Source organism: Monodon monoceros, unplaced genomic scaffold, assembly GCF_005190385.1.
Source record: "Monodon monoceros isolate NGI ecotype Baffin Bay Population unplaced genomic scaffold, NGI_Narwhal_1 Super_Scaffold_3, whole genome shotgun sequence".
Taxonomy (NCBI): Eukaryota; Metazoa; Chordata; class Mammalia; order Artiodactyla; family Monodontidae; genus Monodon; species Monodon monoceros.
The window spans coordinates 9,699,642-9,726,127 of NW_021703780.1; the positions used below are offsets into that span (position 1 = coordinate 9,699,642).

The 26,486-nt window shown below is 40.0% G+C and overlaps 1 long non-coding RNA gene across 1 annotated transcript; it reads left to right on the plus strand.

The window, feature by feature from the left end:
- The first annotated feature begins 14,145 nt into the window (after nucleotides 1-14,145).
- LOC114907024 lies at nucleotides 14,146-26,096 on the plus strand. Its single transcript, XR_003796607.1, has 4 exons — nucleotides 14,146-14,192; nucleotides 15,055-15,140; nucleotides 23,679-23,774; nucleotides 25,928-26,096. It is a non-coding gene; the product is annotated as an uncharacterized LOC114907024 (long non-coding RNA).
- The last annotated feature ends 390 nt before the right edge of the window (nucleotides 26,097-26,486 follow it).

The following is a 26,486-nucleotide window of genomic DNA, read 5'->3' on the forward strand; positions in this document are numbered from 1 at the left end:
ACAGTCATATCCATGATCTTCTGAAAACTGTGCCAATCTTAGTGGCCCACCTACTGTAGACCGACCTCTCCTTGGATTTTGTTTTACTTTCCTGATGCTTATTCCTATTTTACTAGACCACTCATTTATTTTTATCTTGTTGTGTCTTAATGTATTAATAAGTATAAATAATTACATATTCTGTCTCTATAAGTCGTTTTTAGAACAAATAATAATAGAATTCAACAAATAACTCCTAACTATAGAGGTTGTCAGCAAAAGGAAAATTTTAAAACCAACGAGAAGTAACTCAGGCAAGATGAAAATAAAGGGCCCGAAATGACAGCCAAAGTGCATGAAGAAACCCATAAAAATGTGATTTGTACTGTAGCCACTATTTAAAGTGGTTCATTGAAAATACATTAGGAAGATGCATTGTTTTGAATTGTCTCCTGGAAACACTTTGGAAGTTGGGAGGTTGAGGGAGCAGGAAATGTGTGGGAATTCTGTAAACTTCTCTTCTCTGACACAGTAATCACTTCTCACTCTTCTGTGCACGCATTATGCTTGAAAATGTCAATGGAAATGCCAGTTTATATTTTCTGGGGTTTGAGGAACAGGAAACCTTTAGTTATTGTAAGTTCTATCTTTTGTTAAATTTTAATTAACCCCACATTCGCTCTGGGAGGTCAAAACCAAGTTACAGTGATGAGTTGTCAGCCCATAATCCTTTACTTCAGTCCTCACCCTTTATTGTGCAGGAAAAGTCTTGCGGTAGTTCCTGTTCCTTAAATTCTGAGAGATGGTTCCATGTGTAAGGTATACTGACCGCCGTGGGGAAAACGATTTGCAGTGAACATTATGTCCAATGGACTGTCAAGGTTTTTGGTCACTGAGTAGAGCACATACATTGCCTGCTCTTTGCTTAACAGACTTTCCTCTGGAAAAATCACTCCCCTCCCGCAAAAGTTGGTGTGCTTCCAAATGGAGTTGAGTCCTGTGCCAGCTCCAGTGATGGGATCTCATTGGCCTTTAGGCCAATAAGTAAATTCCATGCCCTGGCCATAGTGATTGGTTCATATTCACAGCCAGTAATACGTTTTGGTGAGTCTACTGGGAAAGATAGAAAGCCAAACTCTCTTTTCCACTAGGTTTAATGGCATGAGGATTTGGCACTTGTAGCTGCTTCAGCCATCTGGAGAAAGCCTGGATCTACTGAGAGCAACACACACGGCCTGGATTAGGACTAATTCAAAGGTGAGAACGCCACTGGAGGAAGCAAAGTAACATTCTTAAAGCCTGAAGCAGGTAATGCCTGAAGCTACCTTTGCCCATCCGCCTTCCTGGTAATTGAGTCAATACATTTAGTTTTGCTTAAGCCAGTTTTGAATGGGTGTTTCATCAGTTGTGTGCCCCCTGAAACATCTGAGTTATGTTTAACTTTACCTTCCTGCCTGCCATTGGCAAATAAAACAAAAACGTTTGTTTTCCCTTTTTCTGTATCTCTTCTAATCCATTTACATGTCCATATTTGTTTGCATTATTTCCTTCATTCTCATATTCTCTACCCTTTTAAACTTCGAGCTGTGTATGATTCTTTTTCCTCTCTCTATGTAATTCTTCCTTGACAGTGAACTTGAGGCAGCTATCTAAAGGCTACTAAAAATAGGTGAGAATTTATGTATGAGCCTGTTTGCTGAAAACGAAAGAAAGCATACTGAAGCCCTTTTCACATTTCTTAAATTGCTCTTCCAAGTCTTCAGAAAGTCTGCCAAATGGGGAACCACGATCCAGTTTGCAGGAGGTGTAGACCCTACAATTAAGTGTTTGCAAAGTGTGGTTCAGGATCCCTGGAATTCAGAATCACTGGGGTGCATACTACAAAAGCAGATTACCGGGCTCCCTCCCAGCCTCGAAATCCTAATCTCTAGGAGTTTGATTTGGTAATCTCAGTTTCCATAAACTCCCTAGGTGATTCATATGCATAGTGAAGTTTGAGAACGCATACCCTAGATTTATCCTGTCAGCAGTTGCAACAGGAAAATTACCTATGTAATAGTTTCCTATCACTGTAAAAACTCTCTTCTCTTAATTTATGGGTAATGTAGCTGCTTTTAAATGTAAAAGGTATGTATTTTGAGAAATGGGAGGATTTTTAACTGGTTGAATTGAATAAGATACAGAAAAAACTGAAAGAATTTCAAAAATACTTTGTATCTAATCATTTATGTTGCGTGTCTTTCTTCATCGAAATCAGTTTTTCTTAATTTTGATGTCATATCACCTTTTAAAAATGCTGCTCCCTAGGCCACACTCCAGAACAGTGAATTCAGAGTCTCTGAGGGGGCTACCCAGACATTAGTACTGGGACTATGGATGGTCCATAGAGATGAGTTGGCTGGACTATAAGAACATAAAGATTAGTTTCAAGGTTGTATAGGCGAACCCAGTGATTAAGAAGACACTGGATCTGACATAAGAGGGGAGAAAAACCCATTGAACTGTGAGACCCTGGTCTATGTCCTGTACTGTAATCCCCGCCATCATTTCTAAAAATATATGTCTTTACTCCTGTATATTTTTTCAAATCCCATTTTTCTGAGACCCTTATGGCAGATTTCATAGCTAATTAACATATCCTAATTTCCCAAGGTCATAATTACACCAGAAGTAGATTTTTTATTTTTCATGAATTACTATACACTCATCCAATTATATTCTTATCGCAGAAATATATATATATATATATATATATATATATATTTAAATTCACTACACCCACTCTAGCAGATAAAAATCAAAGGAAAAGTTTCCCAAATCCACTGCGGCAGGCTGAGGGTGTTATATGGATAAGATTCCTGTCAGGGACCTAATGGCCTAAACGAGCTCAGCAATGTAAAACTACATGGGCAAAGGTATGACACAGGATGCACAAGTAGTTCCTTTTTCCTGTTGTCAGAATGTCACAGCATTACAGCTGAGCTGTGGCTCCATTAATTGATTCAGAACGATTTCTGTTGAGCAATTGTCTTCTCTAAAGAAAAGCCAGTGCAATCTGCTAGCAACTGCCACTTTGTATCAAGTATGAATTATGCTGTATAAGGGGTTCAGGTGCTCACATAAATTGACTGTCGTAAAATACTTGTGTGTGATAATTCAGTGAGATCATCTCATTCACATGATGAAAACAAAGGAGCAGAATAGTGACAAGAGAAGTGAAGGTGATAACCTCCACACTGCTGACAAGAAAAGCAATGCCTTAAAACTGCTGCGAATTTATCGTTCGCTCAGCTCGGAAATCAGCAGCTCCCCCAAAATATTCTTAGGCACGGTGATGAGATTATGAGAAAGGACGAGGTAGAAAACTGTCACATGCTGTTGGTGTGAATTGATCAGAACTAGTTGTCAATGAGTATCAAAATATGTATCAAGAGGTATTATGGTATATACTTTTTGACCCCAGATATTTTCACTTCTAGGAATTTACCCCAAGGAGATATACCACAAGTGCAAAAAGTTATATGCACAAGAGTCTTCCCTATAGCATTGTTTAGATTAGAAAAAATTGCAAAACAACATAAGTATTTACAGTAAAGGATTATATATAGGACATATGTGTAAGGATTTATGAAAACATTAAAAATGATGACTATTTATAAACGTATTAACATGGAAAGATATCCAATACTGACTACAAGTAAAATTTATGAATAGTTATGCTCTGTTGATATAAAACAATATGCATATATCGACATGTGTATATAAAATAGAGAAATGTCTGGAAGAATGTTCATTGAAATTTTAATAATAGTTTCCTCTGAGTGGCAGAATCTAGAGTAATTTTTACTGTCTTTATGTATTTCCATGTTGCTTGAATTTTAACAACGAACATTCAGCAATTTTACAAAGACAATAAAGCTTTTAAAAAGAAGAGAATATGATAAGAAACTCTATGTGAGCACAGATGAGGCTGAGGAGCTTGGAAGGGTTCCCGTGATTACACCTCCATTCAGAGATGATGATAATGATGATGACAGGTGAATCGCACAATAATCATTTGCGATAGCAAAAACATTAACTTACAATTTACTGAGAGCAGCAATATGTGTTCAGCACCGTAAGAAACAACAGGAGTAAGTGAACTTTAAACTGAAATTAAATATACAAGCACAGAAACACCTGCAAGCAGATCACATTGGGGAGATTAAGGCCATTTTTGTGGGGAAAATAACACATGACATCTGAGAACTGCAATGTTGGAGTAATGAGCACAGTTTAACACAATTCAGGAGAGTTTATCTTGGCCCAGGAAAAGCTTTCTGGAGGAAATGGATGTGAGAGGTGAATTTAAAAGTGTGAATTAGACAGCTTGCTGGAGAGGAAGTCAAATAGGATATTTCACAGAGCCCAAAGGAAGGAGAAAGAATATTTTTGCCTCGGGATTTCCAAGGAATAAATGTGAAATGTCTCTCTCTTCCGTGGATGCTGCCAAAGTCTGCAGCCGAGCTCTGTCAGGCAGTGATACTTCCCTTAAGATGCCTTGGCAGATTCATTGTACAGAAACTACTGTGGAGAGAGATCACCCTCAGAAAAATCACATAAGCAAATCCTTTGGGAAGCCCGTGTTGTCTCTTTTCAGACCACAAAGATATTACTTAATGTACAGCGGGAGCACTAAAGGAATGTTTTGCATTACGGTGTAAGTCTTGCAGGTAGGCTTGAGTCCATATGGACTTGAATGATGTTATTTCAAGGGTTTCAGACAGTTCTTCCCTTCCCAAAATAACCTTTGGGTGGTTCTCAGCTAAAACCTGGAAGTCCTGTAAATATTCATTTCTTTTTGTTGATGTTATTGCTTCTCTGGATAAGGGTCAACAAAATAGCTCTTTATCGGCCAGTAATGACTTATCATAGTTTCCATTATCACAATATGGAAGACCCAGGGACTGGGATACAGTAAAGATATTTTGATGGAGTTGGATGATAATGGCCAGTCCTTTGGATGCTACCTGGCTAGGCCTGTCCGGGAACTATAATGGCAGGTAGGTAGGTATAGCCAAGACTGTCTTTTAAAATATTTAATGTTTTAATGTATAAAACATAATGTTTAATTTAGTATGTATATAATACAAGTTTGTTCGAATGTTGAAAGGAGACAAATGACTTTTGCAACTCCTAACCAGGCACAATATTTATCGCAGTTTGTAGGTATGTATTTTGTGTAATATCATAGTTGTGATTATTCTCTACCTTCTCTTCCAGGTCGTAAGTTCCACAAGACTTAGATCACTTCTGTTTGACTCACCTCTGTACTCCCAGCAGCTCCCGCCCGGCCCACTGACTGGCACATAGTAAGTATTCGATAATATTCAATGAATCATAATAGAATGAATGGGACCCTAGACAAAGGCCAAATACTCAAGAAGTAAGAAGAGTCAAGAGAAAGAATTTGGTGGAAAGAGGGGCCCCAAAGTAGAATAACCTACTTTGCGATTTATATTGGGTTTGAACTACTTGAGAGAAATATATATCATCCTTATCTTTTAAAGATCACTGTCACTTTTTCTTCCTATATTACTTCTAATTTTTCCTGCTATGCAATTTCAGGATGACAGTTACCCTTCTCCTACGAAAAGTGAATTAAACTTAACAGAGTAGAATCCTAATGATCAAAGTCAAAGAAAATATGAATCTATTCAACAGTGGTGGTTCTTAACTTTCCTTTTAGATTTGTATTAGCTATGTATAGTTTTTGAAAATATTCTCTTCCTTTCGTTTCTAATTTTTTACTTTCAAACTTTTTACATTAAATATTTAAGTTTATTTCCTGTATCTCAATAATGTAGATGTCCATTTTTTCTATACTTTGTCACCCATCAGTACCAGAAAATAATTATTCCTATTTAGCATACCTTTATTCCCTCCTATATTATCTGGAAAATGATGAGGGGAGTGATAAGGAACTAAAGAAGTGTTATCTGTGTCATTAGTCACCCCTCCCCAAAATACAGGGGTTCATTTACCTAGCAAGTATTTATTGAGTGCCTACTCTGTACTAGCACCTGGCTCTAGCACTGAAAACACAGCTGGGGACTGAACAAAGTCCCTGAGAGCTAACATCCGAATCTACTCAGAGCTAGTTTACTTAAGATTGAGGTTCATTTCTTATATAAAACTTTGTTCAAACACAACAATTTCTTAAGCATAGTACAATTGGGTCTTATTTAAACTTCCCAATTCAGAGATTAAAACAATAAAACAAGCCCCTGTCATAAGGATCACACATATAAGTTATTAGTCACTGTGCTCTGGACAGGAGACAAGTTTTTGTTTTGTTTTGTTTTGTTTTGTTAATTAATTTATTTATTTTTGTCTGCGTTGGGTCTTCGTTGCTGTGCAAGGGCTTTCTCTAGTTGCGGCGAGCGGGGGGCTACTCTTATTAGCGGCGCGTGGGCTTCTCATTGCAGTGGCGTCTCTTGTTGCGGAGCACGGGCTGTAGGCACGCAGGCTTCAGTAGTTGTGGTGCACGGGCTTAGTTGCTTCATGGCATGTGAGATCTTCCCAGACCAGGGATCGAACCCGTGTCCCCTGCATTGGCAGGCGGATTCTTAACCACGGCGCCACCAGGGAAATCCCAGGAGACACGTTTTTTCAACCCGAAGATACATAAGAGCAGAGCTTGTAGTGAATCTGCACGGCTTTTTAGAGTGACTCACGGTGCCGTTTCCAAAGCTGGTTGTGGAGAGGATGCTGCCAGCGTTCCGGTGCCCAGGATGCTGTCACAGGGAGACAAGGAGACACAGGTAATGTTTCTTCTTTTAAGTTCCTCACCCTTACCTGCTGGGTTGATCCTAAGGCTGTAAAATAGGGGGAAAGAGAAAATTGTTCTAAGTTTCTCTTATCTGCCCCCTATTCCCACTCAGCTTCCAGCTGGAAATAGGAGCACTTGGTATTTATGCCTTCGGTATCCTCCATCCCCAGTGTCTATGTTCGAGTTCCCCCAGAAGCAGACCCTGAGCAAAGGCACTGAGTTCAAGTGGTTTACTTGGGAGGTGATCCCAGGAAATGCAGCCAAGGGAGGCCGTGTGAGTTCCCACACTCTTACTCAAGCTGCGGAGTCACCTGCCCGTCACGCAGCCTGAGGACCTGCAGCTCAGACAGGTGAGGGAGCTAGACATTCACACCCGTGGAAGATGGCCTCCCAGCCCTGCAGGCCTCCCCTTCCCTCGCAATGAAAGGTGGGGTCTCTTTTTCCTCCCCTCAGACTGGGGCTGGCTGGTGACTTACTTTTATCGATAAAAGGTGGTAGAAGTGAGTCCAGGCAAGTTCTGAGCCAGTAAGAGACCCAGAAACCTCGATTTTCATGCTCTCTGAGAAGCCAGCTGCCATCCTGTAAAGAATCTAGGCTCATCTGCTAAATAATGAGACATGTGGGTAATGAGAAAGAAGCCACTCAGAGGAGTATCCAAGTGCCAGACACTTAAAGGAGGCCTGCTTAGCCTTGCAGCCCTTTAGCTGCCAGCTGAAGGCAATGGAACGAGGGCCCCAAGGCCGTCTAGAGCTGAAGACCGCCCAGCTGAGCCCTGCCTGAATTCCTCCCCCGCAGAGTCATGAGAAACAATAATAAACACTGTTGTTTTACAAAGCGGCTGGGCATCATTTTAGGAAGCTCGGCTGCCTGACATGTGCACCAACTCTGGTCGGTCATTGGGTAAGAGTTGCTCTTAGGGGGTGTTATTTCTTGGCACTTCTGGACTGTTTCATAGGTGGGCAAAGCAGGCTTCACTTACTTAGAGATCATTTCGGAAAAAGAAATACAAGTTCTCTTGGCCTGTGGATGTCTGGTCAGTGTGTGCTGAGGTGGCAGAGGTACAGGGGTGTGGGCAGGGCACCGGCAGCCTGGCTGCGCTGGGTACTCTCGCTTCCTGGACCCCATAGACCTTCTGACAAACTGGGGCTTTTACCTTTCCTCTGAATCCAGAGCTCTCTACTGCTTCTGTTGTCAAAACTTAGTCCTTCCAATTGGCCAACTGTGATCTCAGTGTCCAAGGCAAATCCTTGCTTCCCTAGAGATTAAAATCTTTTTCCCTACACCTGATCCATTGAAGCTTCTAAGTTGCCTGTTTCTTTCCTGAAACATTTGCAATTTCTATGTCAGTGGGTTTAAGGAAGAAGAAATCGTAATTTAGCATAATGTAGTGTATTAGGTAATGTGGAATGTGAGTGCGTGCATGTGTGTGTTTGTGTGTGTGTGTGTGTGTGTGTGTGTTGTATGTGTGTTACGAGAGCAAAGAATTACAAAGAAGAGAATTTAGTCTCTTCTCAAGTGGTTCACTAATTGACAGGAGTCAATTAGGAAACAGTTGCCATCCAGCAACATTATCAAGAAAAAGTCATTCTTGTGCTGTCCTACTGGATAAAAGTAATGCTCCATCTAAGATGGAATGCCTGTTATTTTCCTTGTTTTTCCATTGGTGGCGATGAGGTCACCCAGAGGACCCAGTCTCTCCCCTCGTTGCCCTGGTAATCAAAAGCGTGTAATTAAAAGCTGGCTGGTGACAGCAATGAATGTGGTTCTGTGACCCAAGACCAGTTTTTTCCTAAGCAAAGCTCATTAGACCACATTAAACTCACAATAGTTTAAATTCACAATGTGTACACTGGAATGATCATAAACAGAGGGTTTTAACCAGAGAATTCCCCGAAGGACAGAGGAGGTTTAAAACTTGTTTTGTTTTTTTTTAACGTGAGGACCCCAAGTAGAGGTTGGGTTTTTCTGTTGCTTACACAAGGCAGGAATCCTTGCAGAGGACCCTTGTAGGGGAGGAGCCAGTTATGTGAGGTTGTTGCCTGGGAGGGGAGAGAAAGATGAAAAATGGGTTAGCTCGGTGAGGCTGGACTGGAGATGCCTTACTGCTGGATCACATTGTTGTCTAGATGATCAAGCCAACTCACAGTTCACTTCGTATGTTCTATCTCCTAAACAGCTGGTTTAGGTCACTGCTCCAAAGGATGGGATGTATGTGATTTTCTTTTAAAAAATGGTCATGAAATGTTAGGGCTTGTTCACTCACATCTGTCACTGAGACAGTCACACACATCTCTTTTTTTATCTGGAGAAAATTATGGAGGAAAAGAAACTGTGTAAATTCCACATACCTTTTAAGAAGTAGACCCAAACTCTTCTGTTTGGACCAGGCTTTGGAGCATCTCCCTAAACCTCCTCCCAAATGCTCTGAGAACTAAGCCCTAAAGCAGCCACCGGAGTTTTCCGCCTGCCAGATGTTTGCCGAGAGGACAAAAAAGGAGGGTGGCAAGTGGGCAGAGCAGACGCGGCAGCCTGATGTCTAAAACCCAGGCAGCTGTAACCGCTCCTTCCAGGGACGATGGGGGTTGCTCATGGAAGCCGGTGCACAGTAAGGTGGCTTCATACCGTCCCAGGAACCGACCTGCTGGACTTTGAGCAGGTTGTTTAAACTCTCAGCCTCCATCGTCCCACTTGAATAAAGACGATGATAGTAGTACCTGCCTCGCAGAGGTGATGTCAACGTACGTTGCATGGTGCCTCACATTACAAGCACACGCTGAATGCTTGCCGTCCTTCTCGTTATTAGCAGCAGCCTGCATGGGGGGTTCCTGACGTGATGTGCTTTCAGCAGTACCGGGAAATTGCTCCACACACACAGATTTTTCCCAGTCAGCCCTTCTTGATGCCTGAAGCTCCTCATTAGAGAACTTCTCCGGTTTCTTAAGAATTGCCTTTATTAAAAATGCAACTTAGTAGCTCCAGAAGTGCCTTGTAATGCTTCCCCACCTCCATGACTGTGTTGTGTTCCGAGACACACCCCATCGTGGGGGTGAATGTCCTGGGCTCCTTGGGACACACACACACTTCACTGTTTTGGTGGGGCAGCAACCAACCTGTGTGTAAGCCCGGCATAATGCAGAGGTGCTTAACCTGTGTGTCCAAAACTGGGGCTTCGGGGGTGCTATAATTTGCCTAAACTTAGATGCACAATTGTCTTGGTGCATTTGTGAGTTTTGGGGGCTGCAAGATCCATAGCTTTCACTGAATTCTCAAAGCGCTCTAAAACTGAAGAACTGCTGTAGTGGAAACAGCAACCCAGAACCAGTCCTCCACAGTCTCTTTCAAGTATAGCAGATTTCAGGGGCCTGGGGAGATCCCAGAGTGTATTCCAGCTAGGGGTGGGGAGATGGGTGCACAGTCAGATAGGGCCAGGGATGCTGTGGTGTGTCAGTGTGAGAGCAGACAAGGCGAGAGCCAAACCCACCCCTGTTGACTCAGCTTGCTTTTGGAAGCTGCCCTGGAGGGATCACGCAGATAGAGTTTCCACTAACTTTCTCAGCACAGGAAGGACTTGGGCTGGGGTGTGAGTGAAGCCTCAGGACTCCCAGTCTTGGTGTAACCCTGGGCCTCCAAGGTGCTGAGTTCTAGACAAAGGGATTACACTTGAGGTTCCTTGAAGTTTCTTTCTATTCTGAAGTAAAAGCATTCTAATGATTCCTTAGGTTTCTTTCTATTCTAAAGTAAAAGCATTCTAATGATTCCTTAGGTTTTCCTCATTGAGTATTTCTTCTTCATTGAATACTTCTCCCTGCCTGAAGCCTATGTAATGTGGATAGGGTTGCCAAGTAAACTACAGGACTCCTAGTTAAATGTGAATTTCAGAAAAATAATGAATGATTTTGTTTTATATGTCCCAAATACTTCATGGGACATACAAATACTAAAAAAAAAACCACTCACTGTTTACCTGAAATTCACATTTAACTGGGAGTTCTGTAGTTTTATTTGTTAAATCTGGTGTTTGGGGCCGAATTGTGTCCCCCCCAAATTCATATGTTGAAGTTCTAACCCCCAGTACCTCAGAATGTGACCTTAGATAGAGGCAGGGTGTTTGAAGAGGTAATTAAGTTAAAATGAGGTCTTTGGGAGGGGCCCTAACGCAAATGACTTGTCCTTATAAGAAGAGGGAATTTGGACACAGCCATGTGCAGAGGGAAGGCCATGCATAGACAGAAAAAGAAGAAGGCCATCTACAAACCAAGGAAGAGAGGCCTCAGAAAAAGCTAATGCTGCCAATACCTTGATCGTAGACATCCAGCCTCCAGAACTATAGGAAACAATTTTTCGTTTTTTAAGCCACCCGGTCTCACCCCGCTCTGCGGTATTCGTTATGGCATCTGTAGACAAAGAATGCTGCCTGCCATGTCAGTAAACAATGAATGTTGCCTGCCATCAAACCACCGGCCACTGCAGCTACCCTCTATGGGTCACCCTGAGGGGAATTCAGGATGGAGAAAAACAGGATACTGCCCCTAGACAGTTAAGATTCATACCAGAGGAATAATTTCAGTGAGCCCAGACGCTTGCATCTTCCCATACATAGGGAAGCACTAAAATTGTTAACTTGAGATGTCTGGTTTTTGTGATTAGCAGTAATCTTTTTATGCTTGACTAAACGGTTTTTCGGGTTTTGTGTTTTTTTTGCAGCAAAAACTCCTACATATATGCTCCTCCCTTACCTCTTGGGAGCAGTTCCTCAGAGCTGTCTGAGAGGCTGTATCCCAAGCTATAGTCCTCAGTAAGGTCCCTAAATGAAATGTAACTCTCAACTCTTAGGTTGTGTGATGTTTTTTTTCAGTTGACACATCCCTAGCAGTCTAATACATCTAACAACTGCATTTGGCAAGCCCAGTCAGTAAAAGGACACAAAATTATGAATACAGAATTAAGAAAAAAGTGAAGATTTATTAGAATCAGAAAAGAAATCACAGCAAATTACCAGAGACCTGGAGATTTGACTCCCCTTTTTCAGAGACCCATTTAGGCAATTGGAACACCCTGCTGCTCTGGAACTCGCTGAGATCCCTGCAAGTGGAGGCTCTCAAGCTTAAGCTATATTAGTACTATGGTCAGTTTTCATCTGCTGGGATGTTTTCATCTTTTCTAAAGGCTTCTCTGTGGATTTTCCTGGTTTCACTTGATTTTCATGGCAGTCTCTCAAATTACACAATTGGGTATTTTTGTAACTCTGTTTCCTCATCCTTTAGTTTTTAGTCTCTTTTCTCTCTTCTGGGGGTTAGGTTTTTAGCTCTTCAATTTCGTGTAAAAACAGATCTTAAAGTTTATAAACAGTATACGTTTTTCAAAGTAGAACTGTTTTAGAAACATCATATTATTATTTTAATTATATGAGAAACTTTGGTAACTTTTTGTTTTGTACATTTCGTGAAGTCTAAAAGAGAAACAAGGAATAATATCATTTTCTTCCACATAAGGAACTCTTATAGAAACATTTAATTTGGGCCATAGGCTGCAGATTCATAGATATGTACATATATAAATGCATATGTGTATGTGTGTATTTAATACATTTATGAATGCTACACAAATTATTCTAAAGCACACCTAGTTACAGAAACTTGATTGACCAGTAGGACATTAGCTAAGTTAGACAAAACTGTTTTGTCATAACCATATATAAAAATTCTTTGTGGATAAAATATATGTATATTTAAAATATCATATGTGAAGGGTCCATGGAAGACATTTCATTTTCATTTTGAATTTAAACCACTAGATTCAATTTTTTTTAATTGAAAGAAGGTATTTTTGAGCATTATGACATAGATTTCACATTAGCATACCAGGCAATATTTTGGACCTTGAAAATATTAAATCTCTTCCTAGTAAGGCTAGAACTTGACTTAAGTGTACCATGATAGAAAATAAAAAGTATAATATTATAAAAGTATAATGATTATTTAAAAAATAATTTTAGATGGATGATACAAGCAGGGGGGAGGAAGAAGGGTGGGTAACAAGATAAGCAGATTGAAACATGGATGAAATATCAAGAAATGAAACTTAATTAGCAATTTTTAAAAAATGGTCTGAAGTAAGTTGTGTAATGTATTAGTGGATACACAATGGTAATTGAATAAACTAGCTCACCATTCTAGCTATATCAGTCTTGTAATGTGAGAATTTGTGCATCTATTTCCTTGCTTTTTCCCTCCAAAATATCATGGTACATTGGTGTACGTGTGTGTGTGTATGTGTACACGTGCATGTGTGCAGTAATGTTGTTGGTATATTAGATTATGTGTTTGCATATGTGTGAATTATGTAATGATATTGGTAGGGCTGGTGGTGAACACCACATAACTACTGTAACTACTTCAGGGTATTCATCTTGCTTTTTATTTTATAAATTATAGTTTCTTTTACTGAAATATTTAACAAGGAATAGAATTACATTACTGTTTAATCTTTAATTCTGCCCTTCTTTTTAAAAAGGCAATTAATTAAATGCCCAGTAGTTATTTTTTACTATTTTAAGGTTTTTACTTTTTGCTTTAAATCAGCTTATTTTCTGTGCAGGTAATTATGCAGGTATCTTCCATGTGTGTACATTTAGTGCTTGTGATTTTTTTTTCTTGGAATTAAATATGCAACTGCTGATAAATTGTTACCCATGTATACAACTTTAGCTTGGGGGAAGCGAACAACAAATACTTCCTCACCAAAGGTCCTTTTCCTTATTGTCTGACCTAAAGATTTTTTTACAGCCCAAAGTTACCAGAAATAGCCCCCTCTTCTTTTAGGAACATTTACTTGCTATGCCGCTGATGTACCTGTTGTTACTCTGAATGTAGCTGCCTCAAGTTTGTTTGGTTATCATTCAGTAGCCATTTGTTGTGCTTTGAGGCCGTTATATTTTCAAAACTCTTCTTAATTACAGTTATTCAACTTACTATAAAACAGATTCCTGAATATTTTATTATTCTCCAACTTTGCACAATATATCCTAGCTTAAATTAGTTGCAGTAAATGATGCTTCAAGAAAGGCTTATACCTATATTTAGCTGAAGGCAGGGGTTGCAGAATACACTTTCCCATCTTTTGGAAGTATGCAAAAGCCTCATTGGAAGGTAGCTATTTGTACCCACAAAGACATATTATTTCAATAATCGGTCATAAAAAGAATGCATTGTATAGCATTGGAACACTAAGATGAACACTGCATTTAGCAGTGAGAGAAAGTGTCAGTCTTGAAAACATACTAGCCTGCATTGTTTGTTGTGTGTGTGTTTTTCTCTTCAGATGGAAAAAAAACTTTTTTGAATGGATGAAAGCTGCTTGAAGGAGCAGGAAGAATCAGTAAGCTTTCATGGCCATCAGACTGGTAAAATATTAATATTTGACCATTCTAAGTGCAAGAGGACTCTCATACATTTCCGGTGGGAGTATAACTAGATCAACCACATTAGAGCTGATGTGATGATACTGAGTCAAGTTGAGGATGCTTGTATCCTAAGCTCAGCAATACAACTCCTAGATGTATGCCCTAGAGAAACTCTAGCCCACGTGTGTAAAGAAATGCGTACCAGAATGCTCATTAAAGCTAATTTTGTAATGTTCAAATAGCTATTTTTACTATTTAAAAATAGTAAAAATTGGAAAGAGTACTGAAATTAGTTGTATAAAAACATTTTAGTATATTCATATAGTGGAATATTATACAGCAGTCAATATGAATAAACTACATGGGTTAATATAGACCAATATCAGAAATACAATATTTGAGTAAGAAAAGCAACTTACAGAAGGGTAGGCCCAATGCCATAGCATTTATATAAAGCAAAAAATAATAATAAGCGTGCATACAAGGATTTGTCGTTAAAGTATAAAAATGTACAAGGGAAACAAAAACATGAACTTAAGGACAGTGGTTATCTCAGGGGCAAAAATGAGGGAAATGAGATTAGGTACATAGAGGATGTTACCTGTATCTATATAAATATATATGTGTAATATATAATTTCTTTTTAAAAAAGAATACCTAAGCAAGGCAGTGTTCAGAAAGAAAAAAATGAAGTGTTCTCCTTACTGCAAATGAATGAAAGAATAATAAATAAACTTTAAAATACAGATGAAAATAGATACCCTTGATAGTGATACATAAATTAATTCTCATATACTTAATACAATAGGGATGAAGATGAAGATTGCCAAGCCAGCTAAAAGTTTGGTTCTTTATTCACTAGATTTTAACCTTGATTGACTGTATTCAGTTGTGAAAGAGAAAAAAAAAGAATTACATCCTGGAAATATCAAGCATCGTATCTCAAAGGTAAGTAGTATTAAATACTTTTAGAAATTTAATTCTCTGGGAATAATGCTACCTTATTAACAGAGGAGCCTCTGGTTTGACTTCATCATATCTGATTTTCAGATCCGTTTTTAGTTAACTTTTATGTAAGGAATCAAAAGAGTTACTTTATCACAAATCTTCGTAAACACACCGAAATAATGGTCACATTCCCCTGTTCCTGCTCCATTTTCCTTGCCTCATCCTGTCGCATCGTCAGTATTCACCCAGGCACACAAGCTAGACTCCCCAGGCCCCCGGGAAGCCCCTTCCTACCTATCCCCCAGCCACATGTCCCAGTTATCCTGCCGAGTTTGCCCCCTACGCTCTCCACTCCTTCTACTGCTCCATACCTTAGGCACCAGCAGCGTTAACTTACTTGCAGTAAAAGCCCCAGCAGGCTGTCCACACCCCAGCTGACTGTACCCACTGTCCCTCAGTCTGACCATCCTCCCTCCAGTTGTCCCCACTTGTCTGCCAGCCTAACTCCAAGCTGAACCAGGCAGCTCCTTTACTTTCTGACCTTTCTGAGCTTCCCACTGCTGTAGCACTGCACTGCCTTGTAGTCCTTCCTTTCTACTGCACCTGCACTCCCTGAGGGCAGGAGGGACATCTGATGCACCTTCGTCCCCCATATCTAATGCATTACGTGAACCAAGTAGTGTGTACTCGATAAACTGAACGGAAGTGAGTAACGGTTTATAATCCACATTCAGTACAAACTGTTAAGTTTAAAAGTATATTGCGGGCTTCCCTGGTGGCGCAGTGGTTGAGAGTCCGCCTGCCGATGCAGCGGACGCGGGTTCGTGCCCCGGTCCGGGAAGATCCCACATGCCGCGGAGCGGCTGGGCCCGTGAGCCATGGCCGCTGAGCCTGCGCGTCCGGAGCCTGTGCTCCGCAGCGGGAGAGGCCACAGCAGTGAGAGGCCCGCGTACCGCAAAAAAAAAAAAAAAAAAAAAGTATATTGCACTATGCCATTGGCAAAATCCTTACCCAAAAATGATTAAGTCTTCAGCTGGCTCCTAACTGCATCCTAATTTTCTGTTGTCATTTTAACTCCCCATTATCTTGGTCTACTCTCTATGCTCTTCTGGACTGAAATAGTCATTTCCTTGGGCAAGTAACTCAATGGGTACAGAGATTTTTCACACAGTTAACTCATTGTGTACACTTTGAGTATTGTGCTGGGTTTTCTAGAGCTGCATGTGTTGTTATTTCTAAGCTGCAACTGTACAAATCCATGGCATGTTGGAATTTAAGGAAGTTCATTTTCCTACAATGTTTACTCTGTAAAATGTTTATTGTAATTAAAAAAATAACCTCCCCCACTTCACAAAGATCACTGACTCCCTTTATGTTGCTTCAGGACTATATCTTCAGACACACAGCCCCACTTTCAGTGAGGGAACATGGAATTTAGGTTTTTTAACCCTTTCCAGACATTTATGGGCTACAGTGGGGCAGACATAACTGTGAACAGCAAATTACACAGAGATGTAACCCATACATCCCACTTTAGAAGGTCTTATCTGTGAATATGTCACAGCACTGCATACCACTACATCACCACCCTTCAACACACACACACACACACACACACACACACACACACACGTACTTGTTCTCACACAATCTTTATATTACCCACAAGGTCAATGACAGGCTTCTTTTACCTTTTTATACATAATCTTCAGTGCACACTCCATAAGGGACATTCATCAGTATCTGACATTTATTTGACAAGCTGAATTCAGCTGCTCTACATGACACACCATCCCCAATGACTCATCAAAGCCGCCTGTTTCCCAAAGTGAATCGTGTCCCCAGGTAGTCAGTGTCACACATTCTGCTACCACCACCCATACCAATTCCTAGATTCCTTTTTTTATTCCCGTAAGGTGCAGGCTTTTTGAAATAAAATGTTGCCTAGAAAGAATAAACATGAGACTAAGTTCAATTCATGAAGATCATTTAACACACGAACTTTTGCAAAAGAAGACTATTCATATGCAGCTTCAACAACATGTTTCTTTATAAACATTCTTAAAAGCACTATTAAGAACCACTATCGGTAAATTTTGTTCACAAAGAAAAATATTCCAGTATATCTCTACATAAAATCCTGTCCATATGAAAACCAAGAATCAAGATGCAAAGGGATGGACAAACTATCCAGTGGTTCTCAAAGTGTGTGCCAGGCATCCCTGCAACCTTTCAGGGGACCCACAAGGTCAAAGCTCTTTTGATAATAATACCAAGATGTTATTCACCTTTGTAAATTTCATTGTGCATGTATGGTGATATTTCCCAAAGGCTATATGACCTGTGATATGGCAATCATCTCATTTGACTGAATGCAGAAGCAGATATGAGAATCCAGCTCTCTACTCTTGGGCCAGACATAAGAGATTTGTAAAAACAGAACACATTGCTATTCTTCTCCCTCTCTATTTTTGTTTTGGAAAAGACAGTTATTTTTCATAAAAATATATTACTTATGTTGATGAAATGGTTTATAATTGTTATTTTAAATGAATTAAGTAAATATTAAAAATTTTTCCCAGTTTTAATTTTTAATAGAGTAAATATTGGTAGATACAACCTACACTTTGAAAAGCTCTTAGAGGTCATTGATCATTTTTCAGAACGTAGATTTCCTGAGACCAAAAAGTTTGAGAAGGGCTGAACTATATACAAATAGGTGGGTACATTACTGTCAATTTGGAAACATTCTCCCTCCAAAACATTTCTCAAAGCAGTGTTTCAAAAAGATGTGTTCAGTGACTCAGAGAGGAGTTTTCCATGTAGAAGCCTCTTGACTGACTAGCAGCTGGCTGCACCTGGGCTAGTTTCCACCCCATTTATCTCTAACATCCTCTATAGCTCCCTTTAGGTCAACAAAGTAGAAGGGGCGTGGCGGGCCTTCAGCCTCCAAGTGAGTGATGCTTGGAAAAGGCTTGCTCTGGGTGCTGAAGCTTTAGCTGTTTAAGCAAATGCCACCAAAGGGGTTTCACCTCTGTCTGACTATCTAAACCTCATCCTGTTTGAGCTCTCCTGGGACTAAATGCAGCAGTCCAAAATATGTATCTGATTTCTGGTTGCATAAGAATTACCTGGGACACATTTTAAATGTAAAGGTTCCAGGCCCCAATCCAGACCTAAGGAATCAAAAGCACAGGGCTGAGAGGAGCACGTCGCTTCTCTTTGACAATCACTCCCCGTGATCCTTGGCATACAGTCTCCAGCAGACCACTGTTGAGGTGCCGGGCACCCAGAAAAGAGAGGAGGGTCCCTGGTGAGGGCATCCCCTCCACCCAGGAGTGCAAAGCAGGTAGCATGTGCCTTGAGATACAGGGAAGCCCTTGGCTGGGGTAGCTCCCAACACCTGCCAGTGAAGTCAGACCAGGGTGGGGCGCCCAGGCACACGGGGGCCCAGCAAGGAGAGGAGAGGCGGGTGCCACAGAGCCTTGGGGGGAATATTTGGGTTCAGCATGGTGACTGATGGAGAAGAAGAGAAAGAAAGGGAGATGAAGAGGGAAGTTCCAGAAGTGAGGGCCCAAGAGTGCTGAACTATCATTTTCCACCCACAATTTTACTTAGAGCCAGCCCTAAGCTTTGGTGTAGTCAAAAGCCAATGCAGACTTGGTAAGTCCCCAAAAGTCTGGCTCTGATGAAGACTCAGAAAATATAGACAGAGGGAATTTAAAAAGCCGGAAAGAGTGATCACATAAATAAGACCTAAAAAGATCATGTAAATAGGCACTAAAGTGAGCTTGGAAAAACTCAGATGTAAATGAAAGGCTTTTCACCTACAGAGGGTGTTTGAAAGAAGAAAGCCCGTGTCTGCGTATTCTTCCAGCTCGGGGTGCAGGAAGCAGGAGGCAGAGGAAGAAGATGCTCAGCCTGGTTATCTACCATTACCCTTTGCTGGGCACGTTATAAAAAACCCATTCAGAAATGACCCAAGAGTATTTATGGCCTTTATTAATCTTTTCTCGGCTGTTAGTTAGTGCCTCAAATTAGAGTCAGTGAAGCTTCAGTGCAAAATAGTTTGAGGTATAGCCAGGGGCTAAATCCTAACCCTCTCTGATCTTTCCAGTTGTCCTCAATTCAAGTTTCTTTCAAAGAAGCTTTTGACCTGACATCTCTTTCCTTGGCTGTTTCTGTACCTGAATGACCTGTGAACATTAGGCCATTCACATATTGATGGTTTTTAAGATAAGCTTGCATTTCAGCAAAGGCCTAATGAATTTGGGAGGGATGGTGAACAGGGTAAAATCTGATTTATTGGGATGATTTTTGGTTGCCTGACTACTTTCAACCTTCCCTTATTTCTGTTGCACCAACAAGATTGGACCATTCTAGCCAGTCTTACCCAAGTTGTGCAGCACAGTTACAAGTTGAAATCTGTGTGGTAAAGAGCACTTTTTGGACCGTAGGCAGCTTTGATAACAAGCAGGGTGGGAGGAGCTTAGCTTAGCCCCACCTCTAGCGCCTTTGCAAAGCGCTTTGCTTTCCTTGCCTCAGCCTTCCCCATTCTCAAGATAAGAGAGGAAAAGAAAAAAACTATTTACCTTGTACAGGTCTTTCAGAAGATGGACTGCAGGGTTATAGAATGCCTAAGGAAATGCATAATTCATTGCCTTAGTGCTGAGAAAGAAGTCCCTTGCTCATTTTTGGAAGATAGAATATGCTTTCGATTACATCAGTTCTATTTAGTAAATAACCTTTCCTGTGCTTTCAGCAGTAGATACTCTGAAAGCACCTGAGACATCTTCCGTAAACACTTTTTTTCTTTCCAAATCAATTCTTAGCATGCTTCACATATCTGGAAGACATCGTTACTTTTGTAAAAGTATGCAACACTAGTGATCCAGAGGGTCAGAACCATCCGTGCCTCACCTGAGGACGAATTACTTTTTATCTCTCTTTTTATCTTCCCCCACCCATCTCAAAGGATCTTTCTTTCGCATGGTAGGTCCTCATGGAATGGCAAAGGTTGTGCACCAGTGCCATATATAGTGACCTAGTTGAATGTGACCTGAGGATGAACTCTTCTGGGTTATTCAGAGTTCTCTCCAGATTTCACATCACATGCTCAAGGTGAGCGCGGTCCACAGCATAACAGGGATCCTAGCCTATGTCCACTGCGGGGAGGTAAGGAGGGACCCTGGGGCACTGTGAAGTGGTCTGCACTCCACAAGGGCTCATCCACGTAGACACTGTGGGGCAAGGAGCACATGAGAACTCTATGTCTGTCTCTCTTGAGATCTCCCTAGAATTAGTTATATCTTCTCCCAGATTTTTAACATCTAATAACATTTTTTCTCTAAAATTTTATTTTTTTAATCAGTTCTTTATATCTTATATTTTATTATTTTTCTAGCCATGCATTAACTTATTCACTCACTCAACAAATAAATATCTATTGAGTACCTACCCTGTTATGAGATGGGGAATCTGTTCATTTCTTTACAGCTAGTATATATTTGATTCAGGCAGGATTTTGGACCTATGTTTGTATTTTATTTGCATATTTACTTATTTTTCTATTTGTGAGTTCATAATTTGCTTGAAGGTAGAAGCTATGTTTTACTTACCTTTGTATCTGCAGATCTAATAGATAGTAAGTGATCAATAAACACTGAAATAATGTTAAACAAATCACATCAACTTCCATAATAAAATTGAGGCAAATTATAATTGAAACGTGTCTCATCAACATAAAACTCAAAGTATCAGTAAAATCTTGCAGGAGAAATGGAGAAGAGCATTAACCTATAGCTAATGCAAATTAGATTGTAAATTAGACTCTAAGCTTCCTGATAGCCAAGGTTAAAGAAAAATTTGCCAAGATACATCAGAAATTGGGCTTGTAGATTCAAAGATGTTGGGTCCTAGATTTTTATATATTTTAGATACTAATAAACATTTTATTATATTTTATTACATTTCTGAAATTTTCTGATTATAACTATATATTTTTCTTGAGATAATTAACATTGATTCCATAGAAAAATTACTTTTTTGTTTTTACATACACTAGGTACTTGAAAAAAATGGAAAACATCAAATAATCTTATGACAAAATAAAAGTTAATCTTTTCCAAAATGATACTTCCTCAGCCTTTTTCATTAGAAATGATCAGACTAGTTATTTCACTCTTTTTGAGATTACAAAGTTTACACATAAAATGTGCCCAAAGTAAATCAAAAGCCTGCCCCAGTCCTCTACTAATGAAACCTACCTAAGACAAGATCAAAATACCTGGAGAAGTCAGGTGGGCGAATCCCTAGAGTGAACATGGACATTAGGTCTGAGGCATTTTCAGCAAGCAGTGCTGTACCTGAGTAAATAGAGCCATTTATGAAGACTCAAATGGGGAAAATAGCTAAACATTTCGATTAACTAAGAGCTCTGATCGCTGATTAAGAACGGGCAGTCATGTTGTTTTTCCTATTATTTCTTTGAGCCTCTTGAAACTTCAGAGTCAGAGACGGGCTCCAGGATCACTCACAGTCTTGTGCTCCTAGGGGGTCACTAACTCTAGTAAGCCTCAGTTTCTTAACCTGCAAAACGAAGATCATAATACCTCCCTCATGAGATTATTGTAGGAATCAATGCAAATAGGTGTCTACAAACTGTAGAGACACAACTTTGGTCCTGTAGATTCCAGTATTGACATGAGTTAGTTTGTGAGTTGGGAAGTGGTTGATTTCTTATAATGATGCAAGTGTGGTTAGTCAAATTCATGTAAGTGTAACGAATTTCATCTACTGCTAAAAACACTGAATTATTTTTTTTTGCTCCATAAATGTATACATGTTTTAAAAACCTGTTGAGTTCAGTGGTTCAAATAAATCTGTATTGCAGTTCTGATTACAGAATTTCATTTTATTTAAAAACCCTCTTTCTGTGAGAAACATGAATACACAGTGGGTAGCTATAGATTTAATGCGTATTTATGTGTTATCGTCACACAGGACTGTTCTATGTGTGATGAAGTTCTGCTTTTTTCCAGAACATTCTTTTCTTGGTTTTATTTACATTTTGCCTTGATAAGCTTGTTTATATCATTTAATAATTCAAGTGATTACACCATGCTTTTGAGGTTTTTATGAGGAAAATTGGAGTATATACTTATGTTTTTAAGTGAATTGATTTGACTATCTTCAAAGCAAAACAAAACAAAAACCCTGGCTCTCACTAACTTTTTAAATAGCTACATCGACTTGTCTAGAAGCAATCAATCAGCAACAATCACATTTCAGATAAATCTCAGGGCTAAGATGTCGCCAAGGTGATTGGAAGGAAATAATCGGCCTCAGTGGGCAAACAGAAAGGAGCCTGTTAAGTGAAGGCAAAGCTCACGAAGCAGCCCATCCGTCCCCTTGGGCTACATAGCAAAGGAATGCTGGTGAGAGTGGGAGAAATACTGCAGGAGGAACCACAGTGTCCCTTCCAGATCTGCCATGCTGGCCCTCGGGAAGAACAAGACAGCAGTCCCAACCTGGCGGAGGCACAAACTGGGACAGGGCATGAAGGACTGGAGAGTACCCGGTGGCAGGCAGGCAGGGGAATGAGGAATCACCTTGTCCTCAGAACCCCCAAACAGGCCCTGCCACCACAGGGGAACAAGCACAGCAGTCGTGGTATCCGGACACCAAGGCTATAAACTCTGTTCAAGGCTCTTTCCCTCCCAAGCACCCCCTGCCGTCTTTGGTTGATGACTCTCTACAGGGCAAGGGGTAGACTGACTAACACCCTCCTGACCCCTCATTTCACTCCTTGACGCTCTTCCAGTGAGGGAGTAGTAGCTGGGATTACAAAGATTTATTTTTTTGTGCTATTTCATTTTCTTTAATCTACTTGCTTGTGTCCAACAAAAACCCTACATACCCATATGGAAAAAACTACATAACTACATACGTAATTTCTCTTTCTACATATATGACCAAAGTGTGAGCCAGTTCCTTCCAGATGAATGAAGACGGCAGAGATTAACAATAGTGCCTAAACACATGTGCAGCCTGGTGTCCAGGCTGCATGTATTCAGATGTTTATGTTTCTTCATTGAGTTGTAAATTTTAATGCACTGTAAATTGCACAAGGTGTTTATCTGGCAATGGCAAAAGAAAAAAAACCACATTATTTATGGTGTTTCACAAAATCTCAGTCCCACTGTTTATAAAGATCACAGGTTTATGAATGGCAACTAGAGATTCCTAAGGAATTACCTTATTATAAGTAGAACTCATCTGTGACTCTTCAATAATATTGATTTAATAAGAGTATATATTTTTGGTTCCAGGAGTCACTGAAGTGCTAATCTTATGTGATGAATACACTATCAAAGTGTTAGTATGATGGAGACAGTAGTGTGTATAAATATTCTATTTGTTCTCCAGCTTTTCCCAGTTAGGGCCGTGTAATGGGTGTGAGAGGAAATGAAGTGTGTCACTAACTAGCCAGGGGCATGAAAGATCTTGAGCAGTTCTCCAGTCTCTCTAAATCTGCAGGGTTGACAGAAGAGTATGAGGTGAAGACTTGACATTGAAGCAGCCTACATTGCAAATCACTGCACTGAGCGTCTCCCAGACCCAAGTGGATATTATGTGAGTGAAAAATAAACGTTTACCATGTTAAAATGCTGAGATTTGGGAGATGTTTGTTACTGCAGCACAGCCTGCCCTGACTAACATAGAGAATAAGAATGGATTTCGGTCTTGAAGGTTAAATAAAAATCTAGAGTTAGATGTGTTTAGTCTTTTAATTAAAGGCTTAGTAGGATACAGCAAGCATTGACAAACTTTTTCTATAAAGGACCAAACAGTAAATATTTTAGGCTTTGAGAGACAGAGAGTCTCTCCACGATTACTCAGCTCTTCCATTGGAGCACACAAGCAGGTGTGACAAAGCATAATGTGCATGGCTATGTTCCAATAATTCTTTGTTCAGAGAAACAAGAAATGGCCAGGATTTGGTGCATAGTTCCTGGCCCCTGTGTTAGAGAATCTATTTTAAATGGAATTATGTTGAGTACTTGGAATACGAGGTTCCTCGGCCTACCTTAACAAAGTACCACAAACTGGGTGGCTTAAAATAACAGGTATTTATTCTCTCACAGTTCTGGAGGCTAGAAGCCTAAGCCAAGGTGTTGGCAGAGTTGGTTCCTTATGAGGGTTCCAAGGGACAGTCTGTTCCATGGCTGTCTCCTAGATTCTGATTGTTGCTGACAATCCTTGGCATTCCTTGGCTTGTTGGATGACATCACTCCAGTATCTGCCTCTGTCTTCACGTTGCCATCTTCTTTCTGTATGTCTCTCTTATAAGGAAGCCAGTTATGTTGGATTAAGGGCCCACCTTAAGGGCCCTTAATCCAATGTGAGAGCCCACCTTACATCTCTTAATTAATTATATCTTCAACGACTCTCTTTCCAAATAAAGTCACATTCTGAGGGACTGGGGTTTAGGGTTTCAACAAATCGTTTTGGGGTGCACAGTTCAACCCATAGCATTTGGTTACTTTAAGAACACTTTTCTCTTAGTAACTTGACAATGATACAAGTGAATTTTAAATAAGTTCGTAGGCCTTGCCTTTACTCAGAGAGATCAATTCATGAACTATTTTGACAAGGTTGAAATTTTAGATATCTAATAGAGCAATTAAAAGAAAAACCATGCTCATAATTAAAATAATAAATAGAACGTTGTAATGAACATTTACCATTCAGTACTGTTTTACAGGCTTCTACTTTTTCCAAATCGCTGATTGATGCTTAAGATGAGAAAATTAGATTTGATTTACATACTTTATTTCTTGGCACTATTATTAAAGTACAAGATTGATGAAATGATTATTCCTTAGAGTCTGAATGCAGACATCTATAAGGATTTATTAAAGACAAAAACCACGATTTCCTTGGCAGGTTTTGGAACCCTAAAATGTGAAAAAGCAGCACACAGTTAAGTAATCAAGTAAGCGCTTTAGATGTACATACAAGGAGTTCAGAAGAAAGAGGGACCACCAAGGCCTAGTAAGGGGGTGCCCTCTGAGGGATGAGAGTTTGGATAGACTGGCAGAGAGCATCTGATATGAGCAAGGGCATAAAATGATGTAGCTTATGGGGGAGGATCAGCCTGATTTGAGGCAGCAGGGACTTGTAGGGAAATAACAATAGTTATAACTGCAAAGAGTCATCAGAACTGATATAACAGACCCTGAATGTCAGCCTAAGGAGAGTTCAGATTACATTCATGAGTAATAGGTCTCTGAGCAATACGTTTCTGAGCAAATAATCAAAGCTGTGTGGTGTAGTCCACAAGATAAACAAGGCAATGGATTGATGAGGAATTAGCTAGGCATTATCTAGGAACGTCTAGGCATTATGAAAAAGAGATGGTAAACACTGTGGCAGGATGATCAGGAATGGTTCGTTAAGAGTTTGATGGTTCTTGATGTTGAGACTTCTGAGAGAAAACCATGAAGGAGAAAAAGATAAGTCAATGCAATCTCAAGAGGAAGGAAGGGAGGGAAAAAAATGGGAGGAAGCCGATGTAAACAGAAGGAAGGAAAACAGGTCAAATTCTAGCTAATTACTATTAGAATGAAGACAAATTCACTAGTTCTACTCTAATTAGTCAAGATAGGATAAGATATGCATGGTTACATATAACCCCCATATTTCAATAGCTTAGCACAACAAAGATTTATTTCTTGTTCATGTTATATATCCAGTGTTTACTGGAAGGGAACTCTGTTCCACAGATCAATTCAGATGAAGAATAATGGGCATTTCACCAACTCGTGATGCTGCTTTCTCAACGTGGAGCCACATGAGGGGAAGAAAGAGCGTGGACAGTTTCCACCACTCTTAACTGCCTTCAGTTCATTTGCCAGAACTAGTCACATGGCCGCAGCGCAATTTGAAAGAGAGGATGGAAAAGGCACAGAAGCCCAGGTAACATATGATAAGTACCATCTCTACTGCGTTATCATTTTCCCTTCTATTTCAAAAATAAATTGTTGTCTGTGGGTTTCTGTTCTGAATTTGCCTTTGGTAAAGTGAATCTAATTCTTTCCATACATTTCCACTAACTAACCACCAGGAAATCTTGTATATTCTTTACCATAACCAAAGGGCTTTACTTTCACAATCGTTCTGAACTACAGAGATATAGACAAAAGCAGAATGTTAAAATCTGCTAATTGTTTTTCCCTGCTGCCTGAAAGAGAACCACGTGAAGAGCACGGTTACCCCGGAGTGCGGTAGAGTCAGAGGCTAACATCTGACTCGTCAGAGAATAACCGAGACTAACTTGACTCA